The following is a 25,411-nucleotide window of genomic DNA, read 5'->3' on the forward strand; positions in this document are numbered from 1 at the left end:
TGTATACAATGTTTGATCTTTGACTTACATGAAAAATAGTCTTCACGAAAATATCATTATACTTTATGTTCATGTTTTATGTAATTGATTAATATGTCCAGTTGTACATTTAAGTTTTGTCACGAATATTAAAGGGAATTATTGAACGTAGTAAAAGATAAATTCCCCATACCGGAAGTACCAAACTAAAGACGGCAATGGCGGTAATTTAATCTTAAATGATTAATATGCTATTAAGCTATAATACTTATATATGCATGATAAATGTCATATTTATTTTAATTGCAGTGGATACAGAATTAAATCGATAAATAGCTTTACACAACATCTTCAAATTATTTATCTAAATATATAGTTCTTGTTTTTCCTAGCAAGATTATTTACATATTCGGCTAAGTAAAATTCTAGACTATAATTTGGACCAGTATGAACCGGCTATCGCATGGTAAAAAGAAGTATTCGGGTGATGTTGTGGTAAAAAGTAGTGATGGGTGATCGTGTGGTAAAAAGTAGTGATGGGTGATCGTGTGGTAAAAAGTAGTGATGGGTGATCGTGTGGTAAAAAGAAGTGATCGGGCGGTAGTGTGGTAAAACGTAGTGATGGAGTGATCGCATGGTAAAAAAAAGTGATCGGGTGATGGTGTCGTAAAAAAGTAGCAATGTGTGATCGTGTGGTAAAAAGAAGTGATCGGGCGATGGTGTGGTGAATTGTGGTGACAGGTTGGATGATTGTATGATAAATAGAAGTGATCGGGCCATCGTAAAACTATGGTTATTAAAAGTAGTGATCGAGCGATCGTATGGTAAAATTTAAAATAAATAATCTGAGAAATCGGTACTGTTTTTGCTGTTTTATTTAAAAACCCATAAATTCTGTGTAAGCCATTTAAATACCCGATCAGGTCAAGTTAAAGGAAACATTTTAGTAACCTGTATGTACTTATGGTCTTGGGCTATCGAATTAAATAAAGCATTTGATAACGTGACATAAATTTTATGTCTGGATTATTCAAGTTAGATAATGACCAGTCTGTACCAAGTGTCATTTGTGTTCAATTTGCAATGTCATCAGACATATTTACTGAATAAATACTCCATAAGATATCAAAATATTCCATATTAAGGACAGTATGACGACAAGTTTCCTTAAAGATTGACAAATCATGTTTGTTAACATGGCACACGACACTAATGAAATGCAGACCACAAATCAGTGCGGTTGTTTCCGCTACTGAAATAAGTCGACAAACGACACAATTTCCCGCCAAATTGCTAATTAGCAGACTGGCACGCGAAGTGTTATGTCGATTAAATAATAATTGGTTATTATGTGGTATTTACGCTTAATGACACTATCGTATGTTACTTTAATTATGATAAATGTCATTACTGAATGTTTTGTTGTTGTAAGAACACATGAAGGTGAAAAGAAGAGACGTTGATGCAACAAATTGTTTGAACGATTCACCTTGTATTATAAGAGGGACCAAACGTGCTTAAGAAATTTGAAAGAGCTTGAAATTTCTATGTCTATCATTCCTACGTATTAGTAAATTATATACCTCTTTAATAAACATATAATTAAGGTATGGATAAATCTTAATATTGAAATACGATCAAGCTTTCCGGAACCGTAACACACAACAACTGTCTGATGTGTCCAAAGGTGTATGTTGCAAGACTAATTTTCTGTCCCTATCCAATATATTCCTTTTTTTCAGTGGTATATCAGATTTCCTTTTTGTTTTCCGGATTGGTAACTTGTCGTCCTGAATCGAACATACATAAAATATTTGCCACTGTATGGACGTTACGCAAATAACAATCAATCAGGTTTACTTTTTAAATTGTTATTTGGATGGAGAGTTGTCTCATTGGCACTCACACAACATCTTCCTATATCTATATGTTATAAATTTTGCGGTCATAAAAATTTCGAGCACGATTATTGTACTCAAGATTCAGAAATCAACCAATCAAACAAAAAGATGTGGTGTTTCCAGCACAAATTTTGTTCGAGTACTAAACAAAGTTTTATGACCAAGACCTCTAGCTGCCTTAGCTATTTCTACCATGAAACAAGCACGTTTACCGTAAGTGATAGTTATATAACGCGTCTTTTCCTGGTCAACTAGAGAAACTGTCAGTACTCTTTTAATTCACATGTGTGCAGCATTTTATCAGTGCACTATATGTATGTATATATTATAGATAACTAAAACGGGCGAGGCGTTGGAAAAATAATTATCCTTAATTGGCAGTTGTCATTGCTTCAAGGTGGTTACGTTCATTCATTAAAATGACATTTTGTTTTTGTTATATGAATAACCATTCAAGGTTATAAACGAAAACGAATTAAGTGCATTGATAAAAATACAATTACAACCAGTGTCACTGCATCCACGTTAACAGGTTTATACAAATTTCTTCTTTTTGACATAATTACATTTCTATTAGGGATAAAGCAGGAAAAGACAGGCAACATATACCAAATGTACATTGCAACTCGTAAGTCGAAAACAAATTACTAGTAATAGCGCATGGCAAAAACGCAAAAAGCTAAGACAAAGAACAGTAAACAAAACACAATATATAACACGGAAGTGAAGAACACAAACCCTTCAAAACATTGGGGTAATGTCAGGTGATCCTGACGGATAGTAAGCTCCTATTCCACACACGGCACCCGTCGTGTTATTCTCAACTTTTGTGTTTGAATGTCCGTTGGTATCATTCGCCTCTCTTTTCCAAAACAGACATGTTATGTATTTGCCTGTCCAAAGTGAGGAGCCTGTAATTCAGTGGTTGTCGTTTGTTTAAGTGTTACATATTTGTTTTTCGCCCTTTTTTTGTACATAAAAGTAAGGCCGTTAGTTTTCTCGTTTAAATTGTTTTACATAGTCATTTCGGGGTCTTTTATAGCTGACTATGCGGAATGGGTTTTCTCATTGTTGAAGACCGTACGGTGACCTATAATAGTTGTTAATTTCTGTGTCATTTTGGTCTCTTGTTGAGAGTTGTCTCATTGGCAACATACCACATCTTCTTTTTTATATAGATCAAAATCATATTTAGTTTAAAATTTATACTACTGTGGAGTTTCATACTATCAAGCATAGCAAGGATTGTAATAACGAAGCAATATACAACCAACAAATTATATTATAATACACATGCAGTTTTAATTTTAAAAAGATGTAAGTCAAAATGATAAATAAACAGAATTAACAAGGGTGACTGACATCCGTTTTGTTAGGTACATTTGTGTATTTGTATATAAAAAGGTCGAACTTTTACAAGAAACTTGAAATAAATAAAATGTAACATTTTCATGGTGGCGTTTATTTGGGTCAAATTTGGCCAATGATAGTAATTTACATCCATGATTTACGATAAAAATATACTGCTCTTTTGTGACAACAAGACAGAACCTTTCTTCCGTGAAGGGAACATTAACATATACTTTAATATACTTCATGTAGATGATCAAAATGCTCGACGTGGAACGGTAGTTTTAAGAGCGAATAGTTATCGAGATAAATGGTTTTGCATGGATCTTTTTGAAAGTTCATGAAAAAAAAAATGTGTTTCCAAATAAATAGTAATTCAGATTTAGATCGACTGAAGTATAAAAAGGACTGTATTTTGTCGGGAAACGAATGACACTTATTTGTATAACGATTTTGTTCCATCTTTGCACCAACTATTCTTCAACACAGGAAGAAAATCCCAAACCCGCAGGCAGCCTTCATCTGTCTTCTAAACAAAAATGTATACTAGTTCGGCGAAAATATATACGACGAAGGGCATATGAGAACGTGAAATGGAATATGATCCCTATATTCCATGGCTATCATGTATCATATACAAATAAGAAGATATGATATTGCCAATGAGAATAAATCTCCAACAGGGACCAAATGCAAAATTTAGCAACTATAGATCCCCATACGGCCATGCACAAACCCACACCGCATAATCAGCCATATCCATATGTTCGCCAGTCAAACAGGTCTTATGTTTTCTACAGCATTTCATTTTCAGTTTTATGACCAGAACTATAGTTTGTCCTTTAGCAAATGTATCTCAGTTTTTCGATGCATTTTTTCTCCAAAATGTGTATACCTGATTCCCTATCTAGACGATGTACAATTAAGCAATGGCTGTAGTATTTTTTCTGTCTATGAAGAAATAACATAAAAAATTTGGTGCACACTGAATAACGCGCGTAGCGGGTTATTTAACAGTGTGCACCATTTTTTTTTATGTAATTTCGAATAGACAGAAAAAATATTAGTCATTTCTTAAATTATAATTTAATTCTAGATTCCTTTTTAAATCATAGAAAACCACGAAAATACGTTGATGACGTGACGGTCACATGACTAAATTATGTCTATGGACTCATAACAAAATAACGTCAGCCAATCAGACGACGCGTTACATCCAAAATTAAATTATTGTGCAAGGATCTATAGCAAACATACATACAACATAAAATAGAAATTCAAAGGTATTCTCTATTCAGATAATCGTCGTAAGAAAAATAGATGCTAAATATATCAATCAATGAGGAACCAAGAATGTAAAAGCCTCCTACTAAGGGATCTACCATTTGATTTTTAGGGGGGGGGGGGGGGGGGGGGCTAGGATGAAATTTAAAAAAAAGGCAGGACAGGAGTTTTGAGGGAAAAAAAGGCAGGATGAGACACTTGCAAAAAAAAAAAGTCAGGACGACAATTTAGGTAAATAAAAGTCATGATATGCAGCACAGATTTTTTTCATCCTAGCCCCCCCCCCCTCCTATAAAAATCAAATGGTAGCTCCCTAAAGCAATTCGTGTGCATTTTGCACATCCTGTAATGTCTATGTGTCTATGTTTATCATAGTAACCAAAGCTACAAGTGTCCTGCAAAAAAGGAAAATAACATAGGCCCCCATTTTAACAACAAAATACAACATCAATAAATTTCTATTAATGGCCCTGTACTTAACACTGCAATCTGGCTTTGTACTTTTTCGCAGGTTACACCTGTTCATATTAAATTTCAAGGTTAAATCAAATTTTGATACCAAAAATACATTTTCTGTCATCCGTATAAAACAGAACTGAAATTGATTTCATGCAGAATCATCACAAAGGAAATACACATCAGCAAATCAATTTTGGATTAACTATGTAGCTATAATTAATTTTAATTTACAGATTCTGAAAGGAATGGGTGGTAAATCGAACTTAGGTCCAATTTGTGGGAGTGGATTATATATGTTATGTTTCTCGAAACAAGCACATAGTCAATACAACTTTCAATATTTTATTAAATATAATTTAATTTTACTCAGATACATTGAAACTTTACATTTTAGTCATTGCATGAAAAATTGATCGAGGTAGTTAACATCGTTGAATACTAGTGCATAAAGTGACAAGGCATAATTAAGATGAAATTCTCAAAAACGCCAACACAGCAACGCAACAATATTTGTTTTTATTCTGTGGCATGATTATTAAGGAGTGTGGAAGTTTCATATGTGTGAAAAGGAAATTAAATATATTAGCCTGTATAATTTTGGTTGTATGTTGCAAAATTTTTGATTATTGATGTTACTGATATGACACTAAATTTGTAAAACAAAGAAAATGACTTATTATTCCCGTGTTTGGTAGCTTCAACAAGTCACTGTAAGCAGAAATATTGAGTATAGTATAGTGAGATTCAAAGATGATTAAAAAAAAACCATGGGACATATATTATAAAAAGGAACGTAAAAGGGTATCATGGTGAAAGAAAGTGAGAGTTGCAACATAACTTTGAATAAGCGCTATTTGGGTGTTTTCTTAGTAATCGCCTTTACAATTGAGAATGCAAATGGTGAATGTGTCAAAAGAGACAACAACCCAACCAAAGAGCAGAATACAGTCGCGCACATATGGGTCTACAAATCTTCAGGGATTTTAGCACCTATCGCATGAAGATCTCGATTTTAACCTGACCAGAATCGATTCGACGACAGGTCGCAATCAAATAGAACAACGGGACCACCTATATATAGTCGGTTAAATTCGCCTATGTCTAATCATTGATTTCTGCGTTGTCTCACTTCCATAAGAACTCTTTCTCAGTTTTTGACACAATGCATTTTAGATATTTAAGTTAAAATATGCGCACTGATAACGCATTGTCACTTTTCGTCTTTATATACTTAGTAGTTGATAAATTCAAATTCGGTGTGTTCGTACACATTTATACTTCAGATACGTGTGGTCACATGACAAACAAGATGGCACTTATTCTTGTTATTAACAAGCCAATGTTTCTGTAGTCTCGATCATCCAGCCGCTTTATTTTTCAAAGTAGAGCGTCTGGATGACAAGTGATATAAAAATGGTAATTTATGACATTCGGAATAGTATCGGATTTTTTAGCTTGTATTTAAAGATAACATCCAAGACGAATAACCAAGAAGTTGGTTATTGACTTCGGAAGAAATTGTATTACGATAATACTATTGAAAAGCCCGAGTGTACCGATTGTTGTTTAAAGCTATTTATATTTTTTTGTGACGACATACAACTGGTGGAAAACACCAGACAGCATGGTTTCCATCACCGCGAAGAAAAATAACAGCACATCAAACTTTGGTAAGATGATATAACAACACAAACTGTTACATACATTTTAATACAACCTGAAACTTCGAGCAGTTATATTATTTCATGCATGTCCGTGCTACGCAAGCAAGTTAATAATTATATACAATGTATGGCAATTTTTGTATTGATTGGGACCACTCGAACAGTCGTGTGTACGCTAATGTGCCTGTGGCAATTTTGTACACATTTAAAGGAGGGAACGCAATCCAAATCCATTAGCAGAAGAAAACCAAACAAAGTATATCTAGAAGATGCCAATTTTAACATACACCAAACGGTCAAAACGATTTATGCTCGATTTTTTGTTAAAACAAATGCATTTAGCTTATACAAACATATAAGAATTGGGACACTTTGTTATAAAAAGTAATTAAAATATACTGTTAGTAAACACAGTCTGGACAGGTCAACTGGACAATACTTTTTTTGCACTTTTAAAAGGCATTTTTTCCACACTGAAAAAAATCATAAAAGAATACATGCAATGTTGTCGGTGAATATATACCAATTGGCTTTCTAAACCTTGAAATAAAACCATGGCATGAGGAAAACACTGAAAATTCGATTTTATGTAAAACAATAGATCCAGCATCAATGAAAGGAGGTGTCAATGAGGCAACAACCGGTGATCCCAGTGATATACATTACCAAAAGTAGACATCAACATGATTAAGAGGACAAACTGAAGACTAAAACAAAAATTGAGAATAAAAGTACCAAAAGGTCAACATTATACAAATACAAAGATGCGGTATGAATTCCAATGAGACAGTTATCCACCCCAAGTTCAAACGAGGTGGATGTGAGCAATTATAGGCAACTGTATGGCCTTCAATAATGATAAAAATTCATGCATGATTTTGATGGAGAATACAAACAGGGAATGTGTCAAAGAGACATCAACCCGACAAAAGAACAGGAAACAACCCAATGCCATGGCACCAATGGGTTGTGTCATCAACACAGCGAGATAATCTCGCATGCCGTAGCAGGATTCAGCTTGCACCAAGACATTTTAAAATGTATATTTATATATTTGATGTTTTTTCCAAACATTTTGTTTTTTATATATGCTATGCTGGTGACCAAAAATTAATATGATTTTAACATTTACTTTCTTTTGTAGACAAACCAATGAAGATTTCTGGGCATAGATATTATGTGTAAAATGTGAAGAATTAAAAAAAATCTATAATACTTGAATTTTCATTGTATCATAAACAGCTCCAATTTTATTAGAAAAAAAGATTCATAGATTTGTTTTTAATTACTGCAGCAGCCAGCAATCATTATAATCACAGTACAAACATTATCTGACAGTAACCATGAAGCGAAAAAAGGTACACAGACATTTATTAAGTAAATTAATAAAAAAAAATCAAGAATCACATTGTTGTCAGATATGTCAGAGAATTAAACAAATTAAAAATCAAATAAGAAATTTAACAGTTTTCACGTTTGAATTGTATCTCATTTACATGTCTGGCCCTTCTCAGTTATTTATTTGGTATGGAGTTTTCTTAATATTGAAGGCCGAGCAGTGATTATATTTGCGAACATCCATGTCATTTGAGTCGCCCTATGTCTCCCTTGGGACGAAGTGGATTAAGTCAAGTAAGTCATGTCATTTGAACTCTGCTAGGTTGTTGCCTCATCAGCAATCATACCAATCTCCTTATTTTATATAAAGGTTCACATGTACAGGATAATCTTTGTGAAGCTGCCCTTTAATAAATGAAGAATCCGGAGATTGGAATCGAATTCGTATTACGTGTGAACTCAGCATAATAGTTTGTAGTAGTAGAATACACTTTTCAGTTAATTTTTTTTACAAGTTATCATGCAGTATGGGATAAATCCCATTCCATCTGTTCGATGTGATTGATTCAAAGAGTATTGGGTTTCACAAATAACTGGTTAACTTAATATGTATTTCTTCATTGACACGGAGACTGGCAAAGTGGTATTGTGTGAAGATTGGTCCCTAAATGTTTTCTTCCCAAAAGGTTAAGCAGATATAGATTATTGTGAAACATTCAGACTATTCTGTCGTTTGCAATTTTAAGATCAGTTAATTTTGTAAATAAAAATTGAGTTGGCTCATTGTATGATCTCATTGATCTGCCAGTAATAAGTTGTTATGGAGGTTTTTCTACATTGAAATCTTAGTATTTGTATGATTTGTTTTTTTCTTTCCATAAACATAACTTGATGTGTGCTCTTCGAGTAAGATAAGTGCGTCAGATATCTGAAAGATTATATAAAAAGGAAAGCATAAATTATTACAAGAATTTATAGAAATAAGAAAAACGAGACAAAACTAAGAAAAAAGGGAAAAATAAAGAATACAGACTAATGTGGATACAAAATAGATCAATATACCGACTGTTGGTTGCTAAACCTGAAGTGGCAAATATTTCATAGAATAGAGAGTGTACCATGTATACCTATGCTTTAATACAAAAATATAAAAAAATGGCATTTTATAGTATGAAGATAATAGACTATTACACGTGGTGTGTTATAACAAGGATTTGTATAGTTTTCTAACTTTACAAATCCTTGGTTATACTATACAAATAGATTGATTTTGGGTTGCTTGGTTATCGTCTTGTGGTAAATAATGGTAATATTCAGGACCGAAAAAAATAACAATAAATGTAAAGATGAGGTCCAAGATTATAGGCCGTTCGGGATACATGTCGAAGAAACTATAACTCACCAGAAAATTAGGGTATATTGTATGGCTTTATGTACAACGGTCCACCTATACGGATCCCTGGGCTCTCTTAGCGCACAGCGGAGAGTGGTATCCCCTATAGATCCCTATACACAAACAGTGGCTGATCCAGACCTTGTTATAAGAAGGGCGCTCTACAGTCATGTTACATTGTTTCCCTATTTAATCAACCAAGTTTTTCCCACGAAAAAAATCCTGTCTTAATTCTTTATTTTTTTTTGTTTACATGTGTCAAAAAAATCAGGAAAAAAGACCTGTTACAGTTTTTGATCGTTCTTTTCAAATTGCCCATCTGCAAGTTGGGCAAAAAAGGGTCAAACAAAATGTCAGTTTTAATAATCACATAATTTTTATACATGTAACGTTAACTTACGTTTGTATTAATTGTTTTTAAACATAATAGGATAACAGAAGTGCTATTTATAGATATATTCTATATTTAATTATTTGTAACGCCCCCTATAAATATCTGACCAGTCCGGTTAATCACCCCAGACGCTATATTTAAATATGCGTCTGGGTTATCGAGACTAATGTTTCTGTCATGTTAATAAGTAATATGATGCGATTTTTACTTCTTTTTCTAAAACAATTTATCGACTTACAAACAGCGTGATCAGAAGATATATATACATTTTGAAATAGTCCTTCTCCTTACTGCGCAAATGTAGAAATGAATTTTTGAAAAAGCACACAGTATATCGAATTGCACAAACTGATATCTTTTCACAGATTCATGAATACGGCATGGGAAATCAAAATTGAGGCACTGTAAAGTTACGCGACATGGAACATATATGAAAATGTTTTCAATACTGCACAAACAGAACAAGAACAATCTCCATGCACCAATACATAGAGTAAATTGTCAAAATCTTTTTTTAATATCTTTAGCATTTGGTATTGCGGTCATCATTTTTTTCAGTATATCACAAGTGTAGAGCCCGCGGTGACAGGATGGTCTACGCGAGTACATAATTTATATGAAGAGATCACAAAGTTTGGTATATTTACATTATGGTATAGATGTTCCAACCTTTCTCAGGTCGTTGTTGTCATGTATAAACAAGGTGCACTCGACATATATATGTAATGAGTTTGTCAGGTATCTATTTAAGCTATACAGACATATATTATGGTAAAAAGTAGTAATAATTTGTATATATAGAAACGAAGTTTTTCGTCTTAGAATAACAACGGTATGTACAATTATTAATTTCAATTCCTTTTTCTTTTATTTTTTTGTTTGAATTTTTTTCTTCAAAAGATTTCAACTACATTTGAATACACAATACTGAAATTGTCATCGGTAACAATATAAAACTTCTATATATAACAATTTATAATTCGGCTGTCATTTTCCAGTATGCGTTGGTCTTATGGAAATAGGGAACAACTTACTACATGAATAATTTTTCAGGGCGATTACATCACTTTGAAGTATAGTGAAAATGTGGCGTGGGAGTCGACTGCGAACATTGGTTAACGGTCCATATTTTAAACAGTCGGATTAGAGTGTTATTTATCTCATGGTACAGTTTTTGTCATTTTAAAGGGCAATCTGTAAAATGGCGTAACTAGAAACACCTGTGGCGAAATGACAACGAGGGTAGAACTGAAAAATCCAGATTGGTAGGAATTTATGATCCCTTACCAAATTCTACAAGTACGACTTTGGTGAAATGTTTATTATGTCATAACGAGATCAGGGGAGGAGTTCCCACTCGAGAGAATACTACAACGAGATTCCGATTGAAGTTTGGCCGTGTAAATGTAAGAGTTTTATGACCCAAAGTACACTCCCCCTCTTTTCAGAGACATCATGTTACGGGCCTGTATATATTCCTTGAAAGGGTTTTTTATTCAAATTTTGGGATATAATTGTATGATTTTGATTCTCGCACGAGGTTTTTTTTTTTTGCGGCGAAAAATCATCATGTAAGCTTGAAAAGCAATATATACAACGTTTGAGAGAACGTAATTAGGGCAGGGAAAGCATGGGTACCGTGCAAGGTCATTTTGTACTGCAATGACCGCAAAAATGCTTTCAGTATTTTAACGTGACTACAAATTCAATTTCGTCACAATCATTTGTTGCTTTGTTGCTTTGATGCTTCGATAGCTAGTAGCCATTATGATTACATGATCTACGTAAAAGAACCTCGGACCAGAATTGTTACTTTTCCTTGATTCGAATCAATTGTGAATTACCGATCGTTCTTAAATTGACACCACATAAATTCATAAGTATAGTTGCCAAAAAAATGTTGACTTTATTTCGAGATCCAAACCAAAACTTTCCGTTCCTTTCCCTTTTATTTTGGAAAACGAATGTATAGTTTAAACCATTTTTTTGGCAAAAATAAGACAAGCAATTTGGTATTTATACAAACCTCAAATCATACATACTGAGGGAGAAATCTGAGTTGATAGGTTATGGGGTCCAACCACAAATTATGTAAATACTGGGATAGAAGCTAATAAAAACCACGAGTCAAAATCGATAATTGGTAGGTTGACAAAAATATACACATTAAGGATGAAAGTATACAGATGTTTAGCTTTTGCTCTGGTTTCCATCTTTAACTTGTAAAATGTCAAAAATTTCATTTTAAACTATAAAAGGACAGATTTTCTTTGATCTTCGGCTGCTTATTTTATGTACAAAAGGTACATCATTGAAAGTTCAATTTTATGCCCGATTTTTATTGGCCTTTTTTTTAGAACTTGTGAACATAAGCTCTTATATTGTACTTTAAACATGCTTCTCTCATATTATGAATTTTTATCTGTTAAATTAGGGATCAAACAGAAAATTAATTTTAGTTTTCGTATGTATACAGGGTTTACTCTAATGACAATTTAAAGATGTTTGAATTTCACAATTTGAAAATGCAATGGATTAGAAAATCAACACTTGTGAGGCCAAAGTATTTGTCCAAACTTTAATCTTAGTGATTAAACGTGCTTTGTGGGAATTTTATTTCGAACTTAAGAAGAAAAATAGTAAAGAAGTCTGTGTGGGGGAGTGTTTGTCTCAAAACAATTAATGGAACGACCGGAGGTTGTGATCTTTCTCTATAAACACTATCATAAGTCCTAAACTCAAAGAAAAATAATATTTGATCCGCGATACTGAAGAAAATTTTCATGGTAGATTTTTATTGCAATTAAATGTTTAAAGTTAAAGAAAAATGGTAAAATAATAGTAATGTGTTGCTTGCTTGACAAAAAAGAAAAAGAAAGAATATCCCTAGACAAAAATAAAAAATCATAATGGTAGTTCTGCAAGTTGTATATTCTTTGCAGTATTTTGAATAATTCAAGATATTCAACATAAAAAAAAACCTATGCAATACAAGTTTTAAAAAAAGGGACTATATATAGGAACACGTCAACGCAAAAACAACTCGACGACGTGGAATATCAGAAGGTCGGGGATGAAGGGTAAATTAGAGTGCCGCAACCCTTTTTTTTTTTAACGAACAATACATTTTGAATTTTACGAACAATACATTTGAATAGAGACATGTGTTAGGAACACCTTTTAAAAATGGCTGGATCTGCCTTGGATATCTTAATCAGGTCGACATTCTGTTTTATAACGAATGGCATAATGATACGGACAGAGACTTTGCTAATACATCATGCCAGTAACAGACTCGTCGAAGAGTTGTTGCAAGGGTTCTTTAGTGTGTAAATGACACGGACAGCCATTTTGCCTAGTACAACTGGCCAGTTACGGGTCATTCAAAGAGTGAAACAAGCAAGTGTTCTTCAATGTCCAAAGAGCGTGGCAGTCTTTTTACACGAGACATCGGATTTAACGACTTAATTAAAGCTGACAGTTTTGATGCTCGTCGCATGTATATTGTTCTTACAAAGTCTTTAAATAGTAGTTACATCCATGATATATCTTGTTTATGAATTTGTAAATTTACCTTTTGTCCATTTTTTTACAAAAGGTTTTATAATAATAATACATGGTTGGTGCAGAAACCAATGTATCATGTTTTTTTCTAAATTTTGACGAACCATTTTTTAAAGAAAAGACAAGAAACTTGTTCTTTTCATTTGGGTCAAAGTGCCCTGACTTTTAAGTTAAGTAAAAAGGTATGAAGACTTTCATTGACTTATTCAAGTGACATTTATGTGGAATTTTTCGGCAAAAATGCCAAGAGCATGGCCCCAAACAGAAATGCAAATTTCCGTGAACAAATTTTGAAACAGACAGAGACGAAAAAGAATTAATTAAACACCACAAGACAAAAAAGACAAATTACCATTTCGCATTATTTCCTTAAGGAATTTTTCATTTGACATAAAAAGAGTTGTAAACAACAACTAAAAAGATGTAAAACATGGTATTTTTATTATATTTTATCCAATTAATTATTACTGAACATATGTAAATTTTCAGAAGTTTTTGTATATCTTGATTCACAATTAAACAAAATGGCCACCAGGCACGCTATGATCTAGTATTCTGAACTTCTTTCTGGAGATCTATAATGTACAACATAACATAAACAACAGTTTACCCCACATTTTTGACATATTGTGCCCTACTATACGTGTTTTGTTAAACCTGATATAAATAGTAAGTTTTAGGTGGTCCGCATTTAAAATCCTATCGTTTTGAAAATGTCAGAAAGAATTAACCGACAATGTTCACACACCCTTAATATAATTTCAATATATTCAAAGGTCATTTTATGTTAAAAAAAAAAAAGCAAATGTGTAAATGTTTACTGAGAAATAATCATTTTCAAAATCAAACAACATGAGAGTCTGAGTGCATATACAAAATTTAAACATAAAATCTTCAACAAAAGTGCTGACTCATTGTCGAATTCTTAACATCTCTTGCTATTCATATTACAATACTTGCTATATAATAAACGGAAAATTACAAATCTTACATTCCGACAAACAAAAGTAAATACAATCCGACATCTAGAGGTAAATGTATGGTTTCCAAAGATGAATGTCCGGACATGCCCTTTGGTGCGTTTTCATTCTACATCCCCTTTAAGGTCTAAATGGACAGGTGAAGTCTAACCTTTCGTCTATTTTCCGAAATCTGACCGAAATCATCGATTGCTTTTTATCTTTTTTGTCTTAACAAATTATGCAAATTGAAAAAAGAACCGCTCAAACGAATTCTACAAAGCTTTGGGTTTTTTGTACCCGGAATAATTTTTTAATTCACAAAGTTTTTTTCATTTTAAATTTAATATTGCTGTTCACCGTACGTACAGCATGAAAGCCAACTCTATCTTTATACATTTCTACATGCATTTTTCCAATGGAGTCAAATAATCAGTATTTGATGAGACTATACCAAAATAACATGTCATGCTTTTAAGAATCAGGGGAAAAAAAGGAGAAACAAAACTCGAATTTAATCGACAAAATCATGGGAGAACACCGAAAACGATGAATAGACAAACAACACTGACTAAACAAATCAAAATAAAACAATAAAAAGCCTGAGCACCACGAAAAACACAAAAACAAGATGGATGAACTCAGTTGTTCCGGAAGGTTACTAAGTACGAAAACATTTGTTGTTGTTGATTTTGATTACAGTAGTGTCCATACACGAACCCCTCCCTCAGACCTTTGATTTCTAACTATTAACCACATCAATTCAAATATGTTGATTTTATTTCCTTTAATATTTGACAAAATTCATGTTTAAGCTGGACCATGAAATTTGTTTACGATCTCTATGTTATTTATACATTTGAAGTAACACGTGGACAATCCATTATTCAAATATGGAAACCGAAAGAATTTATATTTATTCAAACGTGCATTAAATGGTCAAATGTATTACTTTATATGTCAAAGTGTGGTCGATTTACAGCTGTAGCCTTCCCAAATCTGACAATTTATACCTTGCTGGAAATAGTTTTAATATTGTGAAAGTTCGTAACTGCAATTCAAAATACAAATAATGTGTAATCAGCTTTTCTTAAATTGAATATAAAAATAAAAAGATGTGGTATGTTTGCCAATGAAACAACTCTCCACAAGAGTTTAAATGACACAAAAATTAACAACCATACGTCACCGTACGGCCTTCAACAATGAGCAAAGCCTTTTTCGAGAGACAATAAATTATATATCAACATTAGAGAGATGAGTGCAATAATTTCTTAAATACACGCTTTTGAAAACAAAATGTATTGTCTCAAATTTTTGAATGTGTCAATACATGCAGTTTTTGAGGAATATAAGTGAAATAATGAAATCTGATATTTTGAATATGAAAAAATAAACATTTTTTTGTTCAGCGGATTCCTCGTAGCAACCTCGGGCTCACAAAGTAATCATGATATAAGATTCAATCTCTGTTAAATCTTAATATCAATATAATAACTAAAGGTCTCCCATTTTTTTTTATGTCTTTTGTTTTTCCTTCGGTGTGATTATCAACACAGTTAGCAAAGTGTGAATCGAACAATAATCAAAATTTCTTCAACTGTAGTAACTGCCAATAAACAGCAAGTTCAAAGCATGAATCTGTCTCACTATTATCCGATAAAAATTTCAATAGCATTTGCAATAACATGTAACAAACTAATACAACGTATAGTATTTACGACGAAACGACAAACGATACCTGCCTTCTTAAGTGATCTTTTGAGTGCACCCACACATGTCCATGTTACTCGTTACAGTATGACATTTTGAATGTAATATGCATGTTTTATTATACAATTGTTTGTTATTTTGTTGTCCTTTTATTATGTCGAACTGTTTCGTCCTTGTGTGTCTGCTCTTATTAATTACCGAAATCGATTTTGGAATACAGGGAATTTTGGCAACAACGCCGTTACTACTATATATATGTAAAACCCGAATTAAAATCATCATGAGTGTAGATTTTTTTTAATTTAGGTTATAAATCACCTTTTAACTTCAAAATAACAAATACTATTCCACAAAAACAGAATTTATAAACATGCCTACCATATATCAGACGAAAGCATGTTTATATCATAAATCCCACTTACTGTAAAGCCAATTTACGGTAAACAGTCTGTTAAAGTGTGAGAAACATCATCGTTCCAATAAAAATCCATACATATAAATTCAATTTAATCTACAATATTTACATTTTCGCTATTTGCTGTCATTTTAAATGTGATAAATAATTATCCATTAGTAAGGTTTACATTTTGATGTACTTATCTGACAACAAGATATAGGAAATATATGTAAAAATTTTGATTTACGTTCCTTGCATGTTTATTTATCAGGTTTTTAGTCGTTTTGTGCCAAATTCCTTCGTTCGGCGGTTCAATACTCTCGAATTCCGAATGCAATTAAATTCCTATTTACTTTTTCTCATTTGTGTCTAACCTTGTAAATTTGAAACTATATACATATTTGAACAGTAAACACTGGACTATTTGTATGAAGATTTGCTACAAAATGAAATTTACAAATCACTACTCTCAAACTCGTCACCTTTTAATAGGAAAGAATTTATCTGGTTTGGACATTGACTGTGTATTTTTTACATACTTTTTACCTTAAAAGGGGGTCTCTTTTGGGGTTCTGATCCCGGATCCTGCTTACTGTTTTGTCAGATTCCCGTATCCCGCTTACACAAATAAGACTTGGTAAGCAATTCTCATTTTTTTGTCTTGAATTTCCAGTGTCACGCTAGACTACATTTCCCGTCTTTCTCGTTTTCACGACACAGTAATTTGACTTTCACGTGTCACGCCTTACAAAAAATCGGCAATCCCGCATCACACTTAGACCCCGGTGAGACCCATTTAAAGCTGGGAACAGTTTATCTAACAATATTTATGTTCCTGCTTAAAGACATCAGCTTATAGCTATACAAGAAAAATGAATTAACCGTATCGAAATATAAAATAGATACAGCGTTGCATTCTCTTCTTGTTTTCTCCTCATCCGACACACGCATTAAAACAAAGTTTAGAAAACCCAAACATAGAGATAGAGAAGTATTTTATGTCTCTGATAGAAAACAAGCCTCGTTATAATGTCAATACTCCCTTTGTGGTCGACTGAATTGAAAGGTTTCAGTCTAAGTGAAACAGAAGTCAAAGTAGCTTGCGTAATCCTATAAAATGCATTCAGTAATAAAAATGAACCGATTTTTGTCCACATCGCTGACAATACTTCCCAAAATTTGGGGTTTATCATTTTTCATTTACATATATATAAATTTCATTTAACCGAAAGAACATACTAATTTGTTGACATTGCATAGTCATGGTGGATCGTGAATACACCATTGAAATGCTAATTTTGAGTATTTATTGTAAAAACGATGGTTGTAAAAACCCAAATTTATTATGTTTTTCTCTTTCAAACAGCTAATAAAAGGTTTTCTAATAAACAAATATAGATATTAATTCTAGACACACTCGATAAATACTGTTATACTTTGAGACCTTTTGTACTTATATGCATCGTGTATACATAAAATATTCGTAATAAGATTTTCTTCTTTTTATATAATTTGAAAAGAACATGAATATATATATTTGAAAAGACACCGAGTTCTTCAGTTTTAAAGGCTAAAAAGTAAGTTTACTATAGAGTGACAACCAACTACTACTTACATATTCTATCAGCGAAAGAAAGATTCAAGTTCACATATTATTTATCGTTTTTATATTGAAAGGAAAATATGACATAAGACCCATTTTTTGGCTTGAGCAGTTTATATATAATCAATCCTATAAAATACATGAAAGTATATGCATAATTTGAAGCCTTTTTGGGGTTTTTTTTGTGTTTTTTCTTCGAATATCTGGTCAATACGTTATACGATGTTGTAATAACTAACAGTTAACTTTTAAAAGTTTTGTATTTGCCAATTGCCTCATTAATGGCAAGCCCCAATGCTTTTTCCTCAAACCACATATAAAGCGAAAGTTCACAATCGGCAAGCGACATGTAATGAGTCATGCGCTTGATGAGTAAATCAGGAACTACCATTTACAGTGAGATTAAATACAGGCGCGGATCCAGAGGGGGGGGGGGGTCCGGGGGTTGGAACCCCCCTTTTTTGGACGATCAATGCATTTGAATGGGGACATGTAATTGGACCCCCCCCCTCCTTTGTCCTGGGTTAGGACCGCCCTGAAAGACCTATAAATTTATGAAGCTTGATATAAACATGTGTGCATGCTTATAATTAAAAAAATAAATATACAAAATATTTAAAGAATAGACGAAACTATGGTTTCTAAAATAATTTTTTTAACTTAAAATAAAATTAAAAAGAAATATTTTTATTTATTATTTTTAATGTCAAAAAAATAACGCGACAGATAAAATACACATAATTTTCATGGACAATCACCTCTATTTAAGAAATGAAAAGTGATATATCTAATCATGAAGAGGACAACTGTTTGATGTGCCTTAGCCACATACAAACCTAATATGGTCCTCGGGACAGGTGAAAAGTGTATTAGCCTTTATTACAGTCGATAGAGGTCAATCTCATTCATATATATTCTTTGCGTGGTTTTAGTTAAAAAGTTATGATAGATATTGAAAAATATTCTATATAGATATAGGAAGATGTGGTGTGAGTGCCAATGAGACAACTCGGTTGTCAAACATTTCTTTGTTAAAATAGTAGGTTTTATTTAATTTTTGTATTATAGTTCGATTAAAGTGCATACCGGGATTATATATCTAGATGCTGAAATTTTAAACTAGGAAAATTTCATTTCTATCATAGATATCTGCAAAAAATAAAATACATGGGCATGCAGAATCGTGTGCAGATTTTAAGACGAAACGTTTTGAAGTGTCTCCTATAAGAGACCATATAGAACTCTGAGATAGAACTCTAAATAGTTATTCTGCAAATGTAAAATGTCAGAATTTATAAATGGTACAACTATAAAAAGGGATAGTTTATTGTCATTGTTTCGTTTATGCAACCATTATTAATCCATGTATATTCAATCTAATGCAGAGAAGAGTAGTATACATTTATTTTCAAAGTTTAACATTTTTTTTCTCACCAACACTGCGTGTAGAATCTGCTACCAAAACTAAAAGTAGCGACCATTAAAACGAAAACAATAGGAATCAGCAGGCTAGAAAACAACATGGCGGTATGTCTGAAAACCACAAACTTGCTTTATGCTCAAAACTTTAAAAAAATAGTCGCTAGTTTGAGTCTGTTAAGTCTGCATTCTCTTACAATGTATATCACGCAAAAAGCTAGAACCAAAAAGTTTAAATTGATTGTTTTTTAGATTTTTCATACTTCATTTATAGTAATTCCATCTAGAGTCTAAGATTGAAACTATCACTGGTAGATTATTTGTATTATGTGTCATCCTTTGTATCCTCCTTCAAAGGAGAACATCCATATGGTCTATATATAATTAAACAAATAAAGATCGCGAGCTTATACACGAATCCCCTCATGTTACATTTCAAATACTAATGATGAAATATGGTGATATAGTTTGGTACAATGCTTGCATTTGTGCAAGCGGATACGACCAACAGATTTTCTGCATCATTTGAAACCTATCCGGCCTTGAAATACTTCTTTATCATTTAACATTATCTCGAGGCGTCTTATGCATTTTACACCTAATGTAGTGTGCATTATACATTAATCTAACGAACTTTAGATTTATCAACTTAGGAGTAAGGTGTAAAATTGTATATGACCCCTGCCTTACGTTTGCTTTGAATCTTTTGTGTGTGGTTCACATAACAATTACGTGTCACCGACTCTTTTATGGTAGGGAGTTCTTTCATACTTCTTTCATTGTTTCAAATTACATATTAAAATGCATAAAATTTTAGGGAAGGGTTATATTTTTGTCGTAAATAAGTATAAATTAAGGTATATTCTATTTCAACCGCGGTGAAGAGAATCAAATAAATTTGACAAATTGGGGCATTATTTTCCCCTGCTGACAGCGAGGTCCACCTTATACTTTTATTTCATTCAGATATAATAGGAACGGATTTTAACGTAAGAAAACAATACGTAAAAATTGCGTAGTTAGGCTAATTCAAATAAATTTGAAAAACAGCCTCGAGATGAAAAAAAGATGCGCGACAACACTACGTGGTGTAAGTACATGTATCCGTTTCGAAGCAGTACACATTTGGAATTGGTAGATATGGGTCACCTTTGCACATTCCAATGAAAACAAAAATAGAAATAATTTGAAATTCATTTATTTAAATTTAAAGTTAACTTATTCCAAAAGAGCAAGGAGAATAATATTTAGTTATTGTAAAAGACATTGAGATCAGGTTACCTATAGGTACATGATTTGCTATTTGACCTTTCTTCATCTATTCCCTTTTGGTTTGTGGTGTATTTTTGTAAGCATAAACGTTTAAAATAAATTTGAAAGCAGAAGGTATGAATTGACCACATATATATCAAGTGTATATATATATATATGAACGCACTATGTGATTTACAGTTATTGCTATATTCTCGTCGCAGTAAAAGTGTACAGTGATAGGTTTAGACTGAAAAAAACCAAGGTACTTCTTTTCTTAGTACACAGTTGTATTATTGTGTATGGTGACATACCGGCTAAATGTTAATTATCAAACTTAATTGGCCCACTTTCAAAATTAAGTAAATATGGTCAGGGGATTTGGTAATCTTTCGCAAAGTCGACGCCCGGTCTTTGTGTTCTGATTTCCGGTGAAAGTAACTTCAGCGTATTTGCGGTTTTTTTACTTATATATGACAACATTTTAAAATAAATTTATTTAAAACTTGACAAGGATCATACTCAAGGTATTGTATTTTAAACGAAGTTTACTTAACTGTTTATGAAATATGAGATTAAACAGCTACCACCCATTTTGTCCTTTGAATTTAAAAAGTTCGATGTCGGCTGCTTATTGTTTGAATTGAAAGCCGCTTTTGTTTGTCTCCTGTGCGTTTTAAAAGAAAGATAGAAAATATGTGTGATAAAATCTTTATCATTTATCTATGTTACTCAAATACAACCACGTTGCATGTGAATTTCACCCTTTTAATGTGTCAATCAAACACACAAAAACGGTACATTCTTAAGATCAAAACAAACCAGATCGACAAGACTGGAATGCCCAAGTTTTAAATGAAATATGCACTACAAGAAGCCCTTCAGGTACAAGTGGTTTTAAAAGTATAAGTTATTGTGCTTTGTTTGCTTATAAATAGAACACCGTACCATTTGAGGAATTTGAAATTGAGCCTATAGTACAATATTCCTTAATATAAAAAAAAAAGAAGATGTGGTATGATTGCCAATGAGACAATTGCCCACAGTGGATCAAAAATGACACAGACATTAACAACTATAGGTCACCGTACGGCCTTTAACAATGAGCAAAGCCCATACCGCATAGTCAGCTATAAATGGCCCCGATAAGACAATGTAAAGATTGAAATAAACAATTAATTTCCCCATAGGCGTCAATGGTAGCCTTTTTCGAGATACAGACTTTAGAAAGTTGATTTTCTTAACGAAACCTTGCTAGAATCAAAGAAAAGTTATTAGGACAGTATGTTTTGGTCCAAAAAATATAGGTTCGCGTTGCTGTTCCTAGCGTATTTTGTACTTATCTCCCATGCCTATCAATTTTGCCCTTAAAAATACGTGTCTTGTCCTAGCGTTGAAAAGTCATCTCAGTGCCTTTAGGGCTACGGAATAATTTTTATTTTGCCTTTTGTATAAAGCAGAGTGCACGAAGTCTCTAATAATAAAAAATAACGGGCGCACATATCGACCAATCAGGATTCGCCATACTCTTAATTCTGAATACCACGCGCTCATAAATCTAATGGTGTATTGTAACCTATAACAATTCAAACGAGAAAACTAACGGCCTAATTTATATATAAAAAAAATGAAATTAAGTATGTTTTCCAACTTCGATTGTTGCTTTGGTAATGTGTAACTGTATGATTATTAAACAAGTTTTATTGGAGATTATATTTCTATAACTCCGCTTTAAAAAAAACGGGGTATACTGTATTACCTCTGTCTGTCTGTCCGTCCATCCGTCTCTAAAATATTTTTCGTCACATCTTTCTCAGAAACTATATCATAAGGATATCTGAAATTTTGTTACATTTTTTTTTTACAGATAATGAAATCTTATAAAGAGTTTTATAAATAATTTAAAAAAAAAGAAGTAAAGATTTTGAAATAGATCTTTTTAAGAACCAAGTTATAGCAGTTTTGAAATTTAATGATAAAGTTGAAATTCAAGGCCATATTTGGCCCTATATCACGAAATATGTGAATGGTTTTTTTTCACTATGTTTTATTTGATATTTTCTGTTTTACTATTTATAGCCACATACAGATTGTAGTAAGTACTACATTTTCGCTCTTGGGTATCTCCTGGGCAATACATCCTTTGGGTTTTAATTTTATATTTGTAGTGGTTGATATTAAGGAGGTGATGTAAGACTGCCTATAAGATAATTATCCATCAGAGGTCAGAGTTCAAACAAAGTGGAGATACCCAAGTATAGGCCAACGTAAGGCCTTCGCAATTGTCTTTCTGTATTGGTATTAATTTATTCATTGAATAGCCAGTAGACACCGTTCCATGGATTTGTTCAATTCAGTGAGTGACAAGATTTGCACGTTTTGAAAATCACGGTCATCTAAATATATGTTCATGTTCATGGCTATGTACCTACCATAATTTGCCTACATGTATAATATCACATGTAAATTAAAATTTAGGAATGCAAATTCTTCTTTGTTTTTAGTGCCTCTTACCCAATATCAGAAACGGCCTGAGAACAAGGTAAGAAAAACCTTAAATGTATGAACAAGATACATATAGGAACCACTATTTGTAAAGTTTTACAAAATATATATTATGAATCATTGTAAGTACCAAACTTCTTCATTGGCTGATTTTAAGTTGATACCGCGCAAATCTATAAGCTCAAATCAGACAGACTCACGGTATATATTTTTTGTACATTAATCTAATTGACCATTACTGATGCGACCTGACACCGGACTAAGTGTCCCTGAGTATTATTAGTCTGGTATCTTTGATGAGGTTTTTATCATGGCAGAAATTAACAGTTCGTTGATAATTAATAATTTAGTCTTTTTCACGAATACATTATCACTTCAAGATTGCAAAAACACTGTTACTAAATGTTTTCCTGTACTAATTGAATCAAATTCAATAAAGCGTAGAAATGAACTTGGTCTTTGATCATGCTCATGCGCATTGTTGCAGTTTTATATTTGATCTTTTGAGGAGACATTCCGTTACTGTTTTCTCGGCGACACTATGATAAAAATAGCAGAAGTGATTTAATGCTTTGACTTTAAAACATTAAGCGAAACATAAGACTTCAGTCTCTAACCTTTAATAGCAATAAAAAGAAACTAAATACGTTACCTTAGCATTTCTGGCGATCGCAAATTAATTGAAAGTCATCTGGGATACAATATGGAATCACTTTAGTCATTCTTTGAATAAAAGACAAGGGGTATCAAATGTTAGACCTCCCGTTACTCTATCCTCAACGAAAAATGATAATTTTCACACCTTTTTCTTATCTACGGTATCACAGAGTTACAAACAATATCATGGTACATTTTGTGTGATTATGACCCAGTGAACCATTCAGTTATAGGTACGCCTCCACTTCGGTTATATTAAATGCTTTACAACGTTCTCCGATGTTTTTCTTGTTATTTAGACATCTTTATAGAAAACATGGATAGTTTTAATTATTGTCCCTGTACAATGGGAAGAGTATATACCCTCAGAGAAAGAATTTTAGTCAAATTATAGAGCATGAATTAACATATTTAAAGAGATACGTTCCTACATGCCTTTCTTTCATAATAAGCATCTGAAGGGAAATAAACTGGCACACATTCTTCTTTAAAAGAGGTCAATGATATGACGTAAACTTTAGTTTTATTTTCAAACTTTCCTAGTATTTTGAACGTAACAATCACGGTAAATAGAACTGAGAATGGAAATAGGGAATATGTCAAAGCGACAACAACCAGACCAAAAAGCAGACAACAACCGAAGGCCACCAACTGCATATGTAATCAAATTGAGAATGGAATATATGTTCTTATTATTTTCTATGATATGTGCCTATTCTATTTTTGTTGAATAACGTTGTATACTGTGACTTGCTTGTTAGAATACTGTCCAACCACTTTCTCAATAAAGTTATGTATGCTTATGTTTGATTTGGGTTTAAATTCTGGTAATTTTTTTCTGTTTTTACGTAACACATGTTACACCAAAGCTGCGGCTGATCTCAGGTGTTCCGGAAGGGCCGGTAAGCAGATCCTGCTCCACACTAGTGTGGGACCTGTCGTGTTTCTCATTTTATTACAAACCTGTTAAGTCACCTTCGTGGTGAATTCATTCCCGTCCCGTCATCGCCGGATTCTGAATTATACAATATTAACGTTGCCTATTAAAGCACGTGGTCAGGAGAGTTTTAACTTAAACCAAGGAGGTTACTAATATAACCTCCTTGCTTAAACCAACAACATACCCAAACAAACCATGCAACACAATGAGCCTTTATAAAATCGAAATGGTCCTAAACACTATTAAATCCAACTGTATAAAATTGTCAAACAACAACGCACCACAACGTTCCGTATGGGATAAGAATAGTGCAATTGGTTCATGACATCAAAATAAAGCGATTGGACCTGACGGAAAATGTTAACTTACTTTTTTTTACACTGAAAAGTAATTACAAAATGTAATTTCTTAATTGACAATAGGAATTTGAAATTGACTTGTCTTATAGTACATTCAAATTATCTCACATTACAACTGTTAACTGAACGTACTAGATTTACACGTGTTGTGGTTACTGAGGTTTTTATATTGCCAAACATACAAGTCGTACTAAATTTCGTACTGCACATCTTTCGGCTACACTATTACTGTAATGTATGTGGTTACTGTGACGTTTACTGCATATCAAATTATCAGCTTTA

The 25,411-nt window shown here is 32.7% G+C and overlaps 1 protein-coding gene across 1 annotated transcript in view; it reads right to left on the bottom strand.

The window, feature by feature from the left end:
• The window catches only part of LOC134683070 (lactadherin-like), an 87,628-nt gene extending 63,635 nt beyond the window's left edge, over positions 1-23,993 (bottom strand). The window contains exon 1 of the mRNA XM_063542121.1: positions 23,826-23,993. The gene's annotated coding sequence lies outside the window, so the exon portion shown is untranslated. The remainder of the gene's footprint in view (positions 1-23,825) is intronic.
• Positions 23,994-25,411: the final 1,418 nt, after the last annotated feature.

The sequence above is a fragment of the Mytilus trossulus genome, chromosome 9 (genome assembly GCF_036588685.1).
Source record: "Mytilus trossulus isolate FHL-02 chromosome 9, PNRI_Mtr1.1.1.hap1, whole genome shotgun sequence".
Taxonomy (NCBI): Eukaryota; Metazoa; Mollusca; class Bivalvia; order Mytilida; family Mytilidae; genus Mytilus; species Mytilus trossulus.